Consider the following 16,873-nt stretch of genomic DNA (forward strand, 5'->3'; position numbering starts at 1 on the left):
GTATTATATTAAGTTAAAATAAGTGTTCATTCAGTATTGTTGTAATTGTCATTATTACAAATAAAAAATTAAAAAAATCGGCCGAGGAATTGGCATCGCCTTTTTTGGTCCTCCAATAATCGGTATCGTCGAAAAATCCTAATCGGTCGACCTCTAGTAGGGAGGGTAACCAGTGTCTATGGCGGCTCTGGTGCAGTACCCAGAACCTTATCATCCAGCGAATCCTTTAGTAGAGGAGGCGGCTCTGGTTCGGGGCGTAACCCCCGCTCCGCCCGCTGATCCCTCTGCTTCTGTGCCACCGGACCGTGGATCATCGCTGGAGGCTCTGGGCTGCAGGCCGCCGCTGGAGGTTCCGGGCTGTGGGCCGCCGCTGGAGGTTCCGGGCTGCGGGCCGTCTCAGGAGGTTCCGGGCTGCGGGCCGCCTCAGGAGGTTCCGGGCTGCGGGCCGTCTCAGGAGGTTCCGGACTGCGGGCCGTCTCAGGAGGTTCCGGACTGCGGGCCGTCTCAGGAGGGTCCGGACTGGGAACTGTCGCCGGAAGCACTGGACTGGGAACTGTAGCCGGAAGAACTGGACTGGGAACTGTCGCCGGAAGCACTGGACTGGGAACTGTCGCCGGAAGCTCTGGACTGGGAATTGTCGCCGGCGACACAGTGGCGACACAGTGCGCATCACCGCATAACACGGTGCTTGCTTCTTCCCTCGCTCCCCACGGTAAGCACGGGGAGTTGGCTCAGGTCACCACCCTGACTCTGCCAATCTCCCCGTGTGGCCCCACCAAAATTGTTTTTGGGGCTACCTCTCGTGCTTCCGTCGTTGCCGTGATTGTTCCTCGTAACGTTGCCGTTCCTCCCTCACTGTCTCCACCTGCTTCCATGGCAGGGTCTTGTCCCCTGCCATTACCTCCTCCCATGTCCAGGACGTCCTCCACTCTCTCCTTTCCCTGGCCCAGGATCCCTGCTCCTCCTGGGCGCGCTGCTTGGTCATTTTGTGGTGGGAGATTCTGTCACGGTTGTCGAAAGGAGAAGCGGACCAAAGTGCAGCATGTGTGTCGTTCCACATTTTATTTATACTGTGAAACTAAGCAATACATAAATAAACTGAATGACAAAAACAACAAACCGTGACGCAGAGGTGAAATATAGACTACTCAAAATTAATCTCCCACAAACCAAGGTGGGACAAATACTAACTTAAATATGACCTCCAATTAGAGACAACGATGACCAGCTGCCTCTAATTGGAGAAACCACTCAAACAAAGCCCAACATAGAAATACAAAAACTAGAACAACCCAACATAGAAATACAAAACTAGAACATAACAACATAGAAAAAACGAAACTAGAAAACCCCCCTGTCACGCCCTGACCTACTCTACCATAGAAAATAACAGCTTACCATGGTCAGGACGTGACGTTGATGTGTTTTGTGGCGCTATACAGGGCTCATCTGGAAAAGAGACCTTGGTCTCAGCATTGACTCCCTGTCAAAATAAAGGTTAAATAAAAATCTATGAATATATTAGAATGGGGCAATCTGCAGTTCAAACAACACCAAAGCCATCACCCCGCCACTGTTTTGGTTTAACAGCTGAGGGATGGGGCTGGAGAAATGTAACCACTCAAATGCATATACAGAGCTATGGATACAAGGACTAATCATCCTTGATATCAAAATTATAGTTTCTAACCATGTTTTGAGGCTATACAGTGTTTGTTTACAATTACATTGTTTACAAGCAATGGAGTAAAACAAGTTTATAATGTGGGTTTTGATGAGGTTAGACAGTTGAACTAAGCTCATGAGGCATTAATTAAGCAATGATGCCCGAGGTGGTGTGGTCTATTGGCCCTATACCACAAACCCCTGAGGTGGTGTGGTCTATTGGCCCTATACCACAAACCCCTGAGGTGGTGTGGTCTATTGGCCCTATACCACAAACCCCTGAGGTGGTGTGGTCTATTGGCCCTATACCACAAACCCCTGAGGTGGTGTGGTCTATTGGCCCTATACCACAAACCCCTGAGGTGCCTTATTGCTATTATAAACTGGTTATGTTGCCCACACAAAAATAACAGGAAACAAGTATTTTTGCGTCATATCCCCGGTATATTTGTCTGATATACACACGGCTGAAATGTAAAAAAAATAAAATAATAATAAAAAAGATGTAGCAAATCGCAGATTGCCCCTTTAAGCAACATTAGGGATCATCATCATTACATACAAAACTATGTTTTTAGTGACAATAAGCGGAGTTTACTGTAAAAAAATGTTACATTATTATAACATTACCCTATAATATTAAACAACACTATAATATTAAACAATATTTTAGGAGGTCACCAAAGATTACTCATGAGCCAGACTCCCAAATTTGGGCCGTTTGGCTCACTTGGGCAGGCGATGTCTCATAGTGATTATTTTGAAGCTCTATGTCCCTAGAGTTGGAAAATGTGTGATAAAGGTGCAGCCTTCTGTGTGTTGTCACTCTATCTTTCATCCCTCCATCCCATTCATTTCCCCCATAGGGATTTTATCCTATGACAAACAATGTCAGTACACAACAAGTTATTGCTCACTTATTGTCACGGATATTTAGGGCAGGAGGGAGGAGCAGAGTCAAATGCAGGATACGATTGTTCGGAAAGCCGAAGTTTATTGACACCCAACACACTAGGTGAATCAAAAGCACAGGGATCGCACAAAACCCCAAAAGGGAAACAGGTAATCCAATAAAGAGGAAAAAAGGAAACAGGTGCGGAACTAGACAGACAAAACACAACGAACACAGAAACATAGATTGGTGGCAGCTAGTAGACCGGCGACAACGACCGCCGAGCGCCGCCCGGCCGAGGAGGGGCACCATTTTCTGTGGATACTGTGACACTTATACCCTCACTCATACAGTGCATTCGGGAAAGTATTCAGACCCCTTGACTTTTTCCACATTTTGTTACATTACAGGCGTATTCTAAAATTAGTTAAATTGTTATTTTCCCCTCATCAAGCTACACACAATACCACGCAATGACGAAGCAAAAACATGTGTTTAAATATTTTTACAAACGTATTAAAAATAAAAAACTGAAATATCACATTTACATAAGTATTCAGACCCTTTACTCAGTTGAAGCACCTTTGGCAGTGAGTACAGCCTTGAGTCTTCTTGGGTATGATGCTACAAGCTTGGCACACCTGCATATGGGGAGTTTCTTCCATTATTCTCTGCAGATCCTCTCAAGCTCTGTCAGGTTGGATGGGGAGCGTCACCGCACAGCTATCTTCAGGTCTCTCCAGAGATGTTCAATCGGGTTCAAATCCGGGCTCTAGCTGGGCCACTCAAGGACATTCAGAGACTTATCCCAAAGCCACTCCTGAGTTCTTGGCTATGTGCTTAGGTTTGTTGTCCTGTAACAAGGTAAACCTTTGCCCCAGTCTGAGGTTCTGAACGCTCTGGAGCAGGTTTTCATCAAGGATCTCTGTACTTTGCTCCGTTCATCTTTCCCTTGATCCTGACTAGTCTCCCAATCCCTGCCGCTGAAAACATCTGCACAGCATGATGCTGCCACCACCATGCTTCACCGTTGGGATGGTGCCAGGTTTCCTCCAGACGTGACGCTTGGCATTCAGGCCAAAGAGTTCAATCTTGGTTTCATCAGACAAGACAATCTTGTTTCTCATGGTCTGAGAGTCCTTTAGGTGCCTTTTGACAAACTCCATGCGGGCTGTCATGTGCCTTTTACTGAGGAGTAGCTTCCATCTGGCCACTCTACCATAAAGGCCATGATTGGTGGAGTTCTGCAGAGATGGTTGTCCTTCTGGAAGGTTCTCCCATCTCCTCAGAAGAACTCTGGAGCTCTGTCAGAGTGACCATCGGATTCTTGGTCACCTCCCTGACCAAGGCCCTTCTCCCCTGATTGCTCAGCTGGGTGGACAGCTCTAGGAAGAGTCTTGGTGGTTCCAAACTTCTTCCATTTAAGAATGATGGAGGCCACTGTGTTCTTGGGGACGTTCAATGCTGCAGAATTTTGTTGGTACCCTTCCCCAGATCTGTGCCTCGACACAATCGTGTCTCCTAGCTCTATGGACAATTCCTTCGACCTCATGGCTGGGTTTTTGCTCTGACATGCACTGTCAACTGTGGGACCTTATATAGACAGGTGTGTGCCTTTCCAAAAAATCATGTCCAATCAATTGAATTTACCACAGGTGGACTCCAAGTTGTAGAAACATCTTAAGGACGATCAATGGAAACAGGATGCACCTGAGCTCATTTCTAAAAACCTGTTTCCGCTTCGTCATTATGGGCTATTGTGTTTAGATTGATGAGAAAAAAAATATTTAATCCATTTTAGAATAAGGCTGTAAGGTAACAAAATGTGGAAATAGGGAAGTGGTCTGAATAGTCTCCGAATACACTGGATATCATTGGGAAGCTTAGATTCACCACTACCCATCAGACACATTTCCAGAATGTTCAGGCCAACAGAACTTTGACCTCTAGGGTACACATCAGAATTACCTGTATAAATGTCCTGACATTACCTTTCAAATGATATATCATATAACCAACTTTGAAAGCAACAGCTACAACTATTATACAACAAATGGTGCCTCTATCACCAAAGTTACAGTCTATAAAACATAGCTTCCCCATTACATGCAATTCTATGGCTAAGCTTCCACCATTCTGATGTCAATGGCACAATATGGTTGATTTTTTAACGATAGTTGTAGCTGGTGCTTTCAAAGTTGGTCATATTATATATCATTTGAAAGATAATTTCATGACCTGTCAGAACCACTTGTCAAACAAAGTTTAATATATAAATCAGGGTTTCCTCTTTAAAGATGGATAGCTGTGAATCTAAACTTTCCAATGATACAGTGCATTCGTAAAGTTTTCAGACCACTTCACTTTCCCCACATTTTGTTACGTTACAGCCTTATTCTAAAATTGATTAAATAAAAATGTTCCTCATCAATCTACACACAATACCCCATAATGACATCACAATACCCCATAATGACAAAGTGAAAACAGGTTTTTAGAGATTTTTGCAAATGTATTCTCTGATGAACTGTTGAGTCCAGTTGATAATGTTAACCATGACTTGGGGTTGGTTCTGTGTATGTGCTCTGTGAATAAGCTTGTAGGCCAGATGATAAAGGGCTGCCACTTTGCCGAAGTTGATTCCATCTGTGAAAATCTCCTTGGTTGTTGCAAAGAAAACATCCTGGATACAATGGACCGGGACTTCACTTATTAAGCGTTGAAGCTCAGCATTTGTGTTAATTTCCTCAGTAGTCTCCAGTAGCCCGTCCACCATCTCATTTAACTCATCACCCTGGAGTTCATTAGGTGTTCCACCCAGCTCTTCAGGAGACATCTGTATCCCTTCTGCTCTGAATCTCTCTATAACGTAGCCTCTCAGAATTACAGCTGCGTGATTCATTATTCTGTCATAATACGACACCATCTTTACCTCCGGCTGCACCGCAAGCCTCCTCTCCTCTGCCTGTTTCCTATCTCTCTCCAACGTCTGCCATCGCTGAGAAGTCGCCTACAGGCGCAATTTAAGTCCTACTGTTGCTGTTTAATCAAAACAAGTGGCGGGGTGATCACTTTGTTGTTTTTCAAATCAAAGACTACTGTTGCTGGTCTTCCTCTGAAGAAGCTTGTCCTGAACAATAACCTCCAGGCCGAGATCTATACAGATAGGAATCTATCTATGTTTCCTTATTCGTTTTCATAGATGTAAGGTAGACTAGTGGTCTAATCAACCAACGTTACGGCTGTTTAGACCGTAGATAACGTAGACTGGTGGTCTAATTAACCAATGTTACGACTGTTTAGACCGTAGATAACGTAGACTGGTGGTCTAATTAACCAATGTTACGACTGTTTAGACCGTAGATAACGTAGACTGGTGGTCTAATCAACCAATGTTACGGCTGTTTAGACCGTAGACTGGTGGTCTAATCAACCAATGTTACGGCTGTTTAGACCGTAGATAACGTAGACTAGTGGTCTAATCAACCAATGTTACGGCTGTTTAGACCGTAGATAACGTAGACTAGTGGTCTAATTAACCAACGTTACGGCTGTTTAGACCGTAGATAACGTAGACTAGTGGTCTAATTAACCAACGTTACGGCTGTTTAGACCGTAGATAACGTAGACTAGTGGTCTAATCAACCAATGTTACGGCTGTTTAGACCGTAGATAACGTAGACTGGTGGTCTAATCAACCAATGTTACGGCTGTTTAGACCGTAGACTGGTGGTCTAATCAACCAATGTTACGGCTGTTTACACCGTAGACTAGTGGTCTAATCAACCAATGTTACGGCTGTTTAGACCGTAGATAACGTAGACTAGTGGTCTAATCAACCAATGTTACGGCTGTTTAGACCGTAGATAACGTAGACTAGTGGTCTAATCAACCAATGTTACGGCTGTTTACACCGTAGACTAGTGGTCTAATCAACCAATGTTACGGCTGTTTAGACCGTAGATAACGTAGACTAGTGGTCTAATTAACCAATGTTACGGCTGTTTACACCGTAGATAACGTAGACTAGTGGTCTAATTAACCAATGTTACGGCTGTTTAGACCGTAGATAACGTAGACTGGTGGTCTAATTAACCAACGTTACGACTGTTTAGACCGTAGATAACGTAGACTAGTGGTCTAATCAACCAATGTTACGGCTGGGGTCTCGACTTCCTGGTGAGAGTTACAATAGTAGAATACGAGGCCTCCCGAGTGTGACAGTGGTCTAAGACACTGCATCGCAGTGCTAGCTGTGCCACTAGAGATTCTGGGTTAGAGTCCAGGCTCTGCCGCAGCCGGCCGCGACCGGGAGACCCATGGGGCAGCGCACAACTGGCCCAGCGTCGTCTGGGTTAGGGGAGGGTTTGGCCAGCAGGGATGTCCTTGTCCCATGTACATAGTCCTCCCATTTTAGGGGACCAAAAGTATTTGTGTGTCTGTGTATCCTATACACTTATATGTATCTTCAAGTAGTGAAAAGTTTAGTATTTGTTCCCATTTTAATAGCACATAATGATTACATCAAGCTTGTGACTCTTATTATTAATTTAAACTTTATATAACTAGGCAAGTCAGTTAATAGCACATTCTTATTTACAATAACTGCCTACCCCGGCCAAACCTGGACGACGCTGGGCCAATTGTGCGCCGCCTTACGGGACTCCAAATCACAGGCAGATGTGATGCAGCCTGGATTCGAACCAGGTACTGCAGTGATGCCTCTTGCACTGAGATGCAGTGTCTTAGACAACTGTGCCACTCGGGAGCCCAAAAAGCAGCAAATGTATCCAACTCTACAAACTTGTTGGATGCATTTGCTGTTATTTTAGGTTGTAATTCAGATTATTTTGTGCCCAATAGAAATTAATGGTAAATAATGTAGAGTGTCATTTTGGAGTCACTTTTATTGTAAATAAGAATAGATTATGTTTCTAAACACTTCTACATTAATGTGGATGCTACCATGATTACGGATAGACCTGAATGAATCGTGAATAATGATGAGTGAGAAAGTTACAGAGGCATAAATGTCATACTCCCCAAAAAATGCTAACCTCCCCTGTTATTGTAACGGTGAGAGGTTAGCATGTCTTGTTGGTATGATATAAAATGCTAACCCCCCCTGTTATTGTAATGGTAAGAGGTTAGCATGTCTTGTTGGTATGATATAAAATGCTAACCTCCCCTGTTATTGTAACGGTGAGAGGTTAGCATGTCTTGGGGGTATGATATAAAATGCTAACCTCCCCTGTTATCGTAATGGTGATAGGTTAGCATGTCTTGGCGTTATGATATTAAATGCTAACCTCCCCTGTTATTGTGACGGTGAGAGGTTAGCATGTCTTGTTGGTATGATATTTGTGCGTCTGTAAAATACCCTCAAATTAAAGCTGACAGTCTGCACTTTAACCTCATAGTCATTGTATCATTTCAAATCCAAAGTGCTGGAGTACAGAGCCAGAACAACAAAACATGTGTGACTGTCCTGATACTTTTGGAGGTCACTGCATCTACAGTGCATCTGATGGGTAGTGGTGAATCTAAGCTTCCCAATGATATACAGCTCATTCAGAAAGCAATCAGACCCCTTCCCTGTTTCCACATTTTGTTATGTTACAGCCTTATTCTAAAGTTGATTAAATACATTTTTTCCCTCATCAATCTACACACAATACCCCATAATGACAAAGCAAAAACCGGTTTATAGAAATGTTTGCAAATGTATAAAAAAAAAACTGAAATACCTTATTTACATAAGTATTCAGCCCCTTTGCTATGAGACTTGAAATTGAGCTCAGGTGTATCCTGTTTCCATTGATCATCCTTGAGATGTTTCTACAACTTGATTGGAGTCCAGCTGTGGTAAAATCAGTTGATTAGACATGATTTGGAAAGGCACATATATATATATATATATATATATATATATATATATATATATATACGGTCCCACAGTTGACAGTGCATGTCAGAGCAAAAACCAAGCCAGGAGGTCGAAGGAATTGTCCGTAGAGCTCCAAGACAGGATTGTGTCGAGGCACAGATCTGGGGAAGGGTACCAAAACATTTCTGCAGCATTAAAGGTCCCCAAGAACACAGTGGCCTCCATCATTCTTAAATGGAAGAAGTTTGGAACCACCAAGACTCTTCCTAGAGCTGGCCGCCCGGCCAAACAGAGCAATCAGGGAGGTGACCAAGAACCCAATGATCACTCTGACAGAGCTCCAGAGTTCCTCTGCGGAGATGGGAGAATCTTCCAGAAGGACAACCATCTCTGCAGAACTCCACCAATCAGGTCTTTATGGTAGAGAGGCCAGATGGAAGCCACTCCTCAGTAAAAGGCACATGACAGCCCGCATGGAGTTTGTCAAAAAGCACCTAAAGGACTCTCAGACCATGAGAAACAAGATTCTCTGGTCTGATGAAACTAAGCTTGAACTCTTTGGCCTGAATGCCGAGCTTTACGTCTGGAAGGAAACCTGGCACCATCTGTAGGGTGAAGCACGGTGGTGGCAGCATCATGCTGTGGGGATGTTTTTCAGCAGCAGGGACTGGGAGACTAGTCAGGATCGAGGGAAAGATGAATGGAGCAAAGTACAGAGAGATCCTTGATGAAAACCTGCTCCAGAGTATTCAGAACCTCAGACTGGGGCAAAAGGTTTACATTCCAACAGGACAACGACCCTAAGCACACAGCCAAGACAACGCAGTAGTGGCTTCGGGACAAGTCTCTGAATATCCTTGAGTGGCCCAGCCAGAGCCCGGACTTGAACCCGATCAAACATCTCTGTGCAGCAACGCTCCCCATCCAACCTGACAGCGCTTGAGGGAATCTGCAAAGAAGAATGAGAGAAACTCCCCAAATACAGGTGTGCCAAGCTTGTAGCGTCATACCCAAGAAGACTCAAGGCTGTAATCGCTGCCAAAGGTGCTTCCACAAAGTACTGATTAAAGGGTCTGAACACTTATGTAAATGTATTATTTTAGTTTTAGATTTTTTATTTAAAAAATTGCTTTGTCATTATGGAGTGTTGTGTGTAGATTGATGAGGAAAGACAACGACTTAATCCATTTTGGAATATGGAAAATGTGGAAAAAGGGGGAAGGTGTCTGAATACTTTCTGAATGCATTGTATAGACTGCGCTGCGTAAGCCTAAGCTTTAGGGCCTAACTGTACGCGCGCCCAATAGCCTACCCGCCAACCGACAAATGATGCTTTTGGGAACGGGCCGAAAAAGTTGACATAGACTCACGGAGACAAAAAGGACAGCGTCAGAGTTTAATTCGATAAGAGAAAAGCTGCAAAAAGGAGAGTAAAAAAAATGGAGAGTTAAAAATTAAGAGATGGGAGGGCCAGAAAAGTCATGTTTGGGAAAGATTTGGTGAAGTGGGAAAAAAAGAGGACACAAATTCGACAGTCACAAGACGGGACTTCAAATAGTCCTATGGCACGTCAAGGGAACTGTAACCTACTGTTTCAGATGGATGAAATGGAAACTGAAATCTGGACACTGACTGTAGGTCTATAACCTTTCACATAACCTTAACATTAACTTCTGCTGAATTAAGCATTTCTTGCAGTAAAATGATACATACACCAAAATGTCACATTTTTGACTCGGGAACAGGAGTGGAGAAATATGATTTCTTTCTTTCAGCATGTGGAGAGAATAAGAATGTGCAGTTAGATACCATCTGTAGAGGTGCTATCTTTATCAGCACCATAAAAGCTGATAGTATTTCAACCACGCGTCTTTGGTCCGTGAAAGAGGCAGAGATGACAAAGAACTTTGCCGAGGTCAACTAAGCTCAGCAAAAAAAAGAAACGTCCCTTTTTCAGGCCAAAGATAATTCGTAAAAATCCAAATAACTTCACAGATCTTCATTGTAAAGGGTTTAAACACTGTTTCCCATGCTTGTTCAATGAACCATAAACAATTAATGAACATGCACCTGTGGAACGGGGACACTAACAGCTTACAGACGGAAGGCAATTAAGGTCACAGTTATGAAAACTTAGGACGCTAAAGAGGCCTTTCAACCTACTCTGAAAAACACCAAAAGAAAGATGCCCAGGGTCCCTGCTCATCTGCGTGAACGTGACTTAGGCATGCTGCAAGGCATGAGGACTGCAGATGTGGCCAGGGGTGATGGTCGGATTCGCGTTTATCGTTGAAGGAATGAGCGTTACACCGAGGCCTGTACTCTGGAGCAGGATCGATTAGGAGGTGGAGTGTCCATCATGGTCTGGGGCGGTGTGTCACAGCATCATCGGACTGAGCTTGTTGTCATTGCATGCAATCTCAACGCTGTGCGTTACAGGGAAGACATCCTCCTCCCTCATGTGGTACCCTTCCTGCAGGCTCATCCTGACATGACCCTCCAGCATGACAATGCCACCAGCCATAGTTCTATGTGTGATTTCCTGCAAGACAGGAATGTCAGTGTTCTGCCATGGCTAGCGAAGAGCCTGGATCTCAATCCCATTGAGCACGTCTGGGACCTGTTGGATCGGAGGGTGAGGGCTAGGGCCATTCCCCCCAGAAATGTCCGGGAACTTGCAGGTGCCTTGGTGGAAGAGTGGGGTAACATCTCACAGCAAGAACTGGCAAATCTGGTGCAGTCCATGAGGAGGAGTTGCACTGCAGTACTTAATGCAGCTGGTGGCCACACCAGATACTGACTGTTACTTTTGATTTTGACCCCCCCCCCCTTTGTTTAGGGACACATGATTCCATTTCTGTTACTCACATGTCTGTGGAACTTGTTCAGTTTATGTCTCAGTTGTTGAATCTTGTTATGTTCATACAAATATTTACACATGTTAAGTTTGCTGAAAATAAACGCAGTTGACAGTGAGAGGACGTTTCTTTTTTTGCTGAGTTTATATTGAAGCATTCATTCTATCTATCTATGACATTCTGGTGAGTAAGGGTTTATTTAGTCCTCTAGGGAAACATAATGACTGAAGAGAAGCTGCATGTATCTAATTATAGACAAGATGACTAACAAATAGACTATCAAAAATGTAGGAAATCAGAAGCAGAAACATTTCTAAATCAGGCAATAACAAAATCCTGCACCCCCTGTCAAATAAATCATTCCCCCGTCTCTGACTGTAGCCTGCAGCACATCTTCTGTATCAGCAGGTTAGGGGCGGGTGCAGGCCTCAGACTTTCACTTCATCACATATAGTCGGGCGGTTGAGGATGGGTTATTAGCAGAGGGAGCAGCCCACTATCCACATCGACAGGACAGTAGTGGAGAAGGTGGAAAGTTTTAAGTTCCTCGGTGTACACATCATGGACAAACTGAAATGGTCCACCCACACAGACAGCGTGGTGAAGAAGGCGCAACAGTGCCTCTTCAACCTCAGGAGGCTGAAGAAATTTGGCTTGTCACCAAAAACCCTCACAAACTTTTACAGATGCACAATCGAGAGCATCCTGTCGGGCTGTATCACCGCCTGGTACGGCAACTGCACCTCCTGTAACCGGAAGGCTCTCCAGAGGGTAGTGAGGTCTGCACAATGCATCACCGGGGGCAAACTACCTGCCCTCCAGGACACCTACACCACCCGATGTCACAGGAAGGCCAAAAAGATCATCAAGGACAACAACCACCCGAGCCACTGCCTGTTCACCCCGCTATCATCCAGAAGGCGAGGTCAGTACAGGTGCATCAAAGCTGGGACCGAGAGACTGAAAAACAGCTTCTATCTCAAGGCCATCTGACTGTTAAACAGCCATCACTAACATTGAGTGGCTGCTGCCAACATACTGACTCATCTCTAGCCACTTTAATAATGAAAAATGTATGTAATAAATGTATCACTAGTCACATTAAACAATGCCACTTTATATAATGTTTTCATACCCTGCATTGCTCATCTCATATGTATATACTGTACTCTATACCATCTACTGCACCTTGCCTATGCCGTTCAGGCATCACTCATTTATATATTTATATGTACATATTCGTATTAATTCCTTTACACTTGTGTGTATAAGGTAGTTGTTGTGAAATTGTTAGATTACTGGTTAGATATTACTGCATAGTCGGAACTAGAAGCACAAGCATTTCGCTACACTCGCATTTACATCTGCTAACCATGTGTATGTGAGAAATAAAATTTGATTTGATTTGATTTATTAGCAAATTGCGGGCAGGTGCGGGTGAACAAACAGCTGACCACTAACACACACACACACACCCACACACACACACACACACACACACACACACACACACACACACACACACGCACACACACACACACACACACACTTCTCACATACAGTACACCTGAGATAACACATGAGAGATGTAAATAGGGTCAATGTGGGCTCAGGTCAGAAGTAGTGCACTATATATATATATATATATATATATATATATATATATATATATATATAGGGAATAGGGTGCTATTTGAGACACATTCTAGAGAGACAATTAGTGAGAGAATACTGTAACAGACCAGGATCTGTAAGTGCTGATCTGAGACCTGTCCAAATAGTCTTATTCATTATGATTAAAAAAAAAGGCTAAACTGATCCTAGATCAGTACTGCCACTCTGAGACTCTTGGTGAATATGAGCCCAGAACAGGTTGTTTTGTCTCTGTGGAAAGTAGTTGAATGCGTCATAATGTGTTTACCTGATGTTTCTGCGCTCCCCCAGACTTACAGGAAGGCCTCGTACAGCTTTGACTCTGTCTCTGGACGGCATGGTAACCAGCTCTCTCACCAACTCCACTGTGTCTGCTCAACAGGAGAGCGATAGGGCAGAGTAAGGTTATGTCCAAAATGGCAACCTATTTCCTTTTCAGGATTTCTTTCTGCATATGAAATTCTAGAGCGGGCTGCCAAAGTGTTTTTTTTTTCATGCAGCCTGCAGTGTCAAATAAAACTCTGGTGTTGGAAAAACGCATTCAGTGTAAACTTAAACAACTAACACCGTATAGAAAGTATGTAGAAAAGTATGCCCCATTTGGGACCGTATCATATGACTGGAGCAAGAACAGCTTTGTGCAGAACAAGCCGTTGTTTTTCAATAGAGGAGGCGCAAGAACAGCTCATAAAGCTCTAGTCAACAGAAGTGCCTTCAGAAAGTATTCAAACCCCTTGACTTATTCCATATTTTGTTAAGGTTACAGCCTGAATGGATTAAATATATATATATTTCCATCTATACATAATGACAAAGTGAAAACATGTTTTTAGATTTTGTTTTGCTAATTTATTGAAAATGAAGTACAGAAATATCAGCTGTCAGAGCAGCTTTCCGATCCCTGTACCTGTACATAGCCCATCTGTAAACAGCACACCCAACTACCTCATCCCCATATTGGTATTTATCCTCTTGCTCCTTTGCACCCCAGTATCTCTACATCATCATCGGTTCATCTATCTCTCAAGTGGTAATGCTAAATTCGAATTATTTCGCCTCTATGGCCTATTTATTGCCTTACCTCCCTACTCTTCCACATTTGTACACACTGTACATATATGTTTCTATTGTGTTATTGACTGTACGCTTGTTTTTGTGTAACTCTGTGTTGTTGTTTTTGTTGAACTGCTTTGCTTTATCTTGGCTAGGTCACAGTTGTAAATGAGAACTTGTTCTCAACTGGCCTACCTGGTTAAATAAAGGTGAAATAAAAATAGGATTTTGCCTTTGCCTAGCTCCATTCTGTTTCTTTTCATCCTAAAAACTCCCTAATTCTTGCTGATGATAAGCATACCCATAACATGATGCAGCCACCACCATGCTTGAAAATATGCAGAATGGTACTCAGTGATGTATTGTGCTGGATTTGCCTCAAACATAATTCTTTGTATTCAGGACATAAAGTGAATTTCTTTGCCAGATTTTTGTAGTTTTACTTTAGTGCCTTATTGCAAACAGGATGCATGTTTTGGAATATTTTTTTCTGTACAGGCTTCCTTCTTTTCAATCTGTAATTTAAGTGTTGGGTACAAAGATGAGGTAGTCAATTATGGGGTATTGTATATAACACAACATCTCAATTTAATTCATTTTGCTGTAACAAAATGTGGAAAAAGTCAAGGGGTGTGAATACTTTCTGAATGCACTATAAGAATTGGTGAAGCACAATAACATGGTACTGACCATTCTCTACTCACACACTCACACACACGCACGCACGCACGGACACACACACACACACACACACACACACACTCAGTGACATGGTACTGACCGTTCTCCATCTGCTCCTTGGCCTCCTCCTCTGACAGCCCCAGTCTCCCTACAGCTGTACCCTGTAGAGGGAGTGGACTCTGCCTGCGACAACCACGCACTACAACACACACACACACACACACACACACACACACACACACACACACACACACACACACACACACACACACACACACACACACACACACATCATCATCATCATCTATAGACCTGTGCCTCGCCTGTAACACACACCCACTACACACACAGTGAGTATACCCACCCAGGATAGCTGTTCCTGTCTGCTGTCTGCTGGTCATCCTGTACCTGGTAGCAGTATCCATGGGAACCCTGGGTCCAGGGCTGGCTGTAGGGGGAAGAGGGTGGGAGAGAGAGAGAGGGAGAAGCAGGGAGGGAGAGAGAGGGGGAAGGAGAGAGTTGTAAGCTAAGATACTGCTGTATTTACAGGGCTGTGTCCCTCGTCTGGGCCAAGCCATCAGCCAACAGGGCCCTGGTCAAAGGCAGCAAAGTACTATATAGGGAATAGGGTGCAATCTGGGGTGCAGTACTCACACTGGCCTAGCTGCCGCTTGGGAAGCGGGAAATTATAACTTTACGCCAATGATTTGACTAAATATCCATATCAAAATCTATATTTCATCAATGTGAACGCAGCAGAGACCTATAAAGAAGAAAACAAGAACAAAAAAATGCTCACCTTTCCTCCAACTGACAACAAGCACTAAAACTAAATTCAGGGAAACAGTCACTAGATGGCACCGTTGAGCCACATACAGTAACTATGCTAGTAATAAATATGCCATGATGCACTCAAATCATACACTAGCTGCAATCGAAACCACAACCATCTGTTTTACATATTTTAATCAAACCAGGCTGATTTCATTGGCTACATCATACACCAGATGTACACAACACACCCCAAGACACATTCAAAACACATGTTTTTGCTTCACACAACATAAATACAGAGATAGGCCAGTCTGTCTGTCAGTTAGACTCTTGGCTTTACTGAGACAGCCCACCTTCTTCTCAAACCTAAAGATACTATCACTGTAAAGCCAAGATAGCAACTTTAGGTTTGAGAAGAAGGTAGGAGGTCTGGTTTTGCCAAATGGCACCCTATTTCCTATATAGTGCACTACTTTTGACAGGGTTTTTGTTAACAGCAGTGCACTATATAGGGAAGAGGGTGCCATTTGGGACACCGGCTGTGATTCATGCATTCAGTCACGATGTTGGTGAAGACACAAACAATCCCTGAGGGGTGTGTGTGTGTGTGTGTGTGTGTGTGTGTGTGTGTGTGTGTGTGTGTGTGTGTGTGTGGCAGCTTGTTGCCTAGAGGTTGTTGCCACAAGTGTAGTGTGATCTGAATCTGTGTGACAGGTACTCAGACTCTTCTTGAAATACAGAGAACACTCTCTTTCTCTCCCGCAATCTCTCCCCCTCACACTCCCTCATGTAAATGTATGCGAAGCCAACGTGTGCAATAGGATCATCACAGCATGCTGAGAAACACAACACTACTCACTCCCTCTCTCAATTCAATTTAAGGGCTTTATTGGCATGGGCAACATATGTTTACATTGCCAAAGCAAGTGAAATAGATAATAAACAAAAGTGAAATAAACAATAAAGAATTAACAGTAAACATTACACTCACAAAAGTTCCAAAAGAATAAAGACATTTCAAATGTCATATTATGTCTATATACAGTGTTGTAGTGATGTGCAAATAGTTAAAGTACAAAAGGGAAAATAAATAAACATAAATATGGGTTTGTATTTACAATGGTGTTTGTTCTTCACTGGTTGCCCTTTTCTTGTGGCAACAGGTCACAAATCTTGCTGCTGTGATGAGACACTGTGGTATTTCACCCAGTAGATATGGGAGTTTATCAAAATTGGGTTTGTTTTCAAATTCTTTGTGGGTCTGTGCAATCTGAGGGAAATATGTGTCTCTAATATGGTCATACATTTGGCAGGAGGTTAGGAAGTACAGCTCAGTTTCCACCTCATTTTGTGGGCAGTGTGCACATAGCCTGTCCTCTCTTGAGAGCCAGGTCTGCCTACGGTGGCCTT

The 16,873-nt window shown here is 43.5% G+C and overlaps 1 long non-coding RNA gene and 1 pseudogene across 2 annotated transcripts; both read right to left on the reverse strand.

Annotated features, from left to right (window-relative positions):
- Positions 1 to 5,051: 5,051 nt before the first annotated feature.
- On the reverse strand, positions 5,052 to 5,553 carry LOC115181490 (apoptosis regulator BAX-like; annotated as a pseudogene).
- Positions 5,554 to 13,116: 7,563 nt separating this feature from the next.
- Positions 13,117 to 15,359, reverse strand: LOC115181505 (uncharacterized). 2 transcript variants are annotated; one of them, XR_003873459.1, is made up of 3 exons: positions 15,344 to 15,359; positions 15,054 to 15,137; positions 13,117 to 13,326 (listed from the first exon to the last, which is right to left on the reverse strand). It is a non-coding gene; the product is annotated as an uncharacterized LOC115181505 (long non-coding RNA). The 2 variants fall into 2 exon arrangements; XR_003873460.1 differs by lacking the exon at positions 13,117 to 13,326 and adding an exon at positions 14,819 to 14,888.
- Positions 15,360 to 16,873: the final 1,514 nt, after the last annotated feature.

Source organism: Salmo trutta, unplaced genomic scaffold (genome assembly GCF_901001165.1).
Source record: "Salmo trutta unplaced genomic scaffold, fSalTru1.1, whole genome shotgun sequence".
Lineage (NCBI taxonomy): Eukaryota > Metazoa > Chordata > Actinopteri > Salmoniformes > Salmonidae > Salmo > Salmo trutta.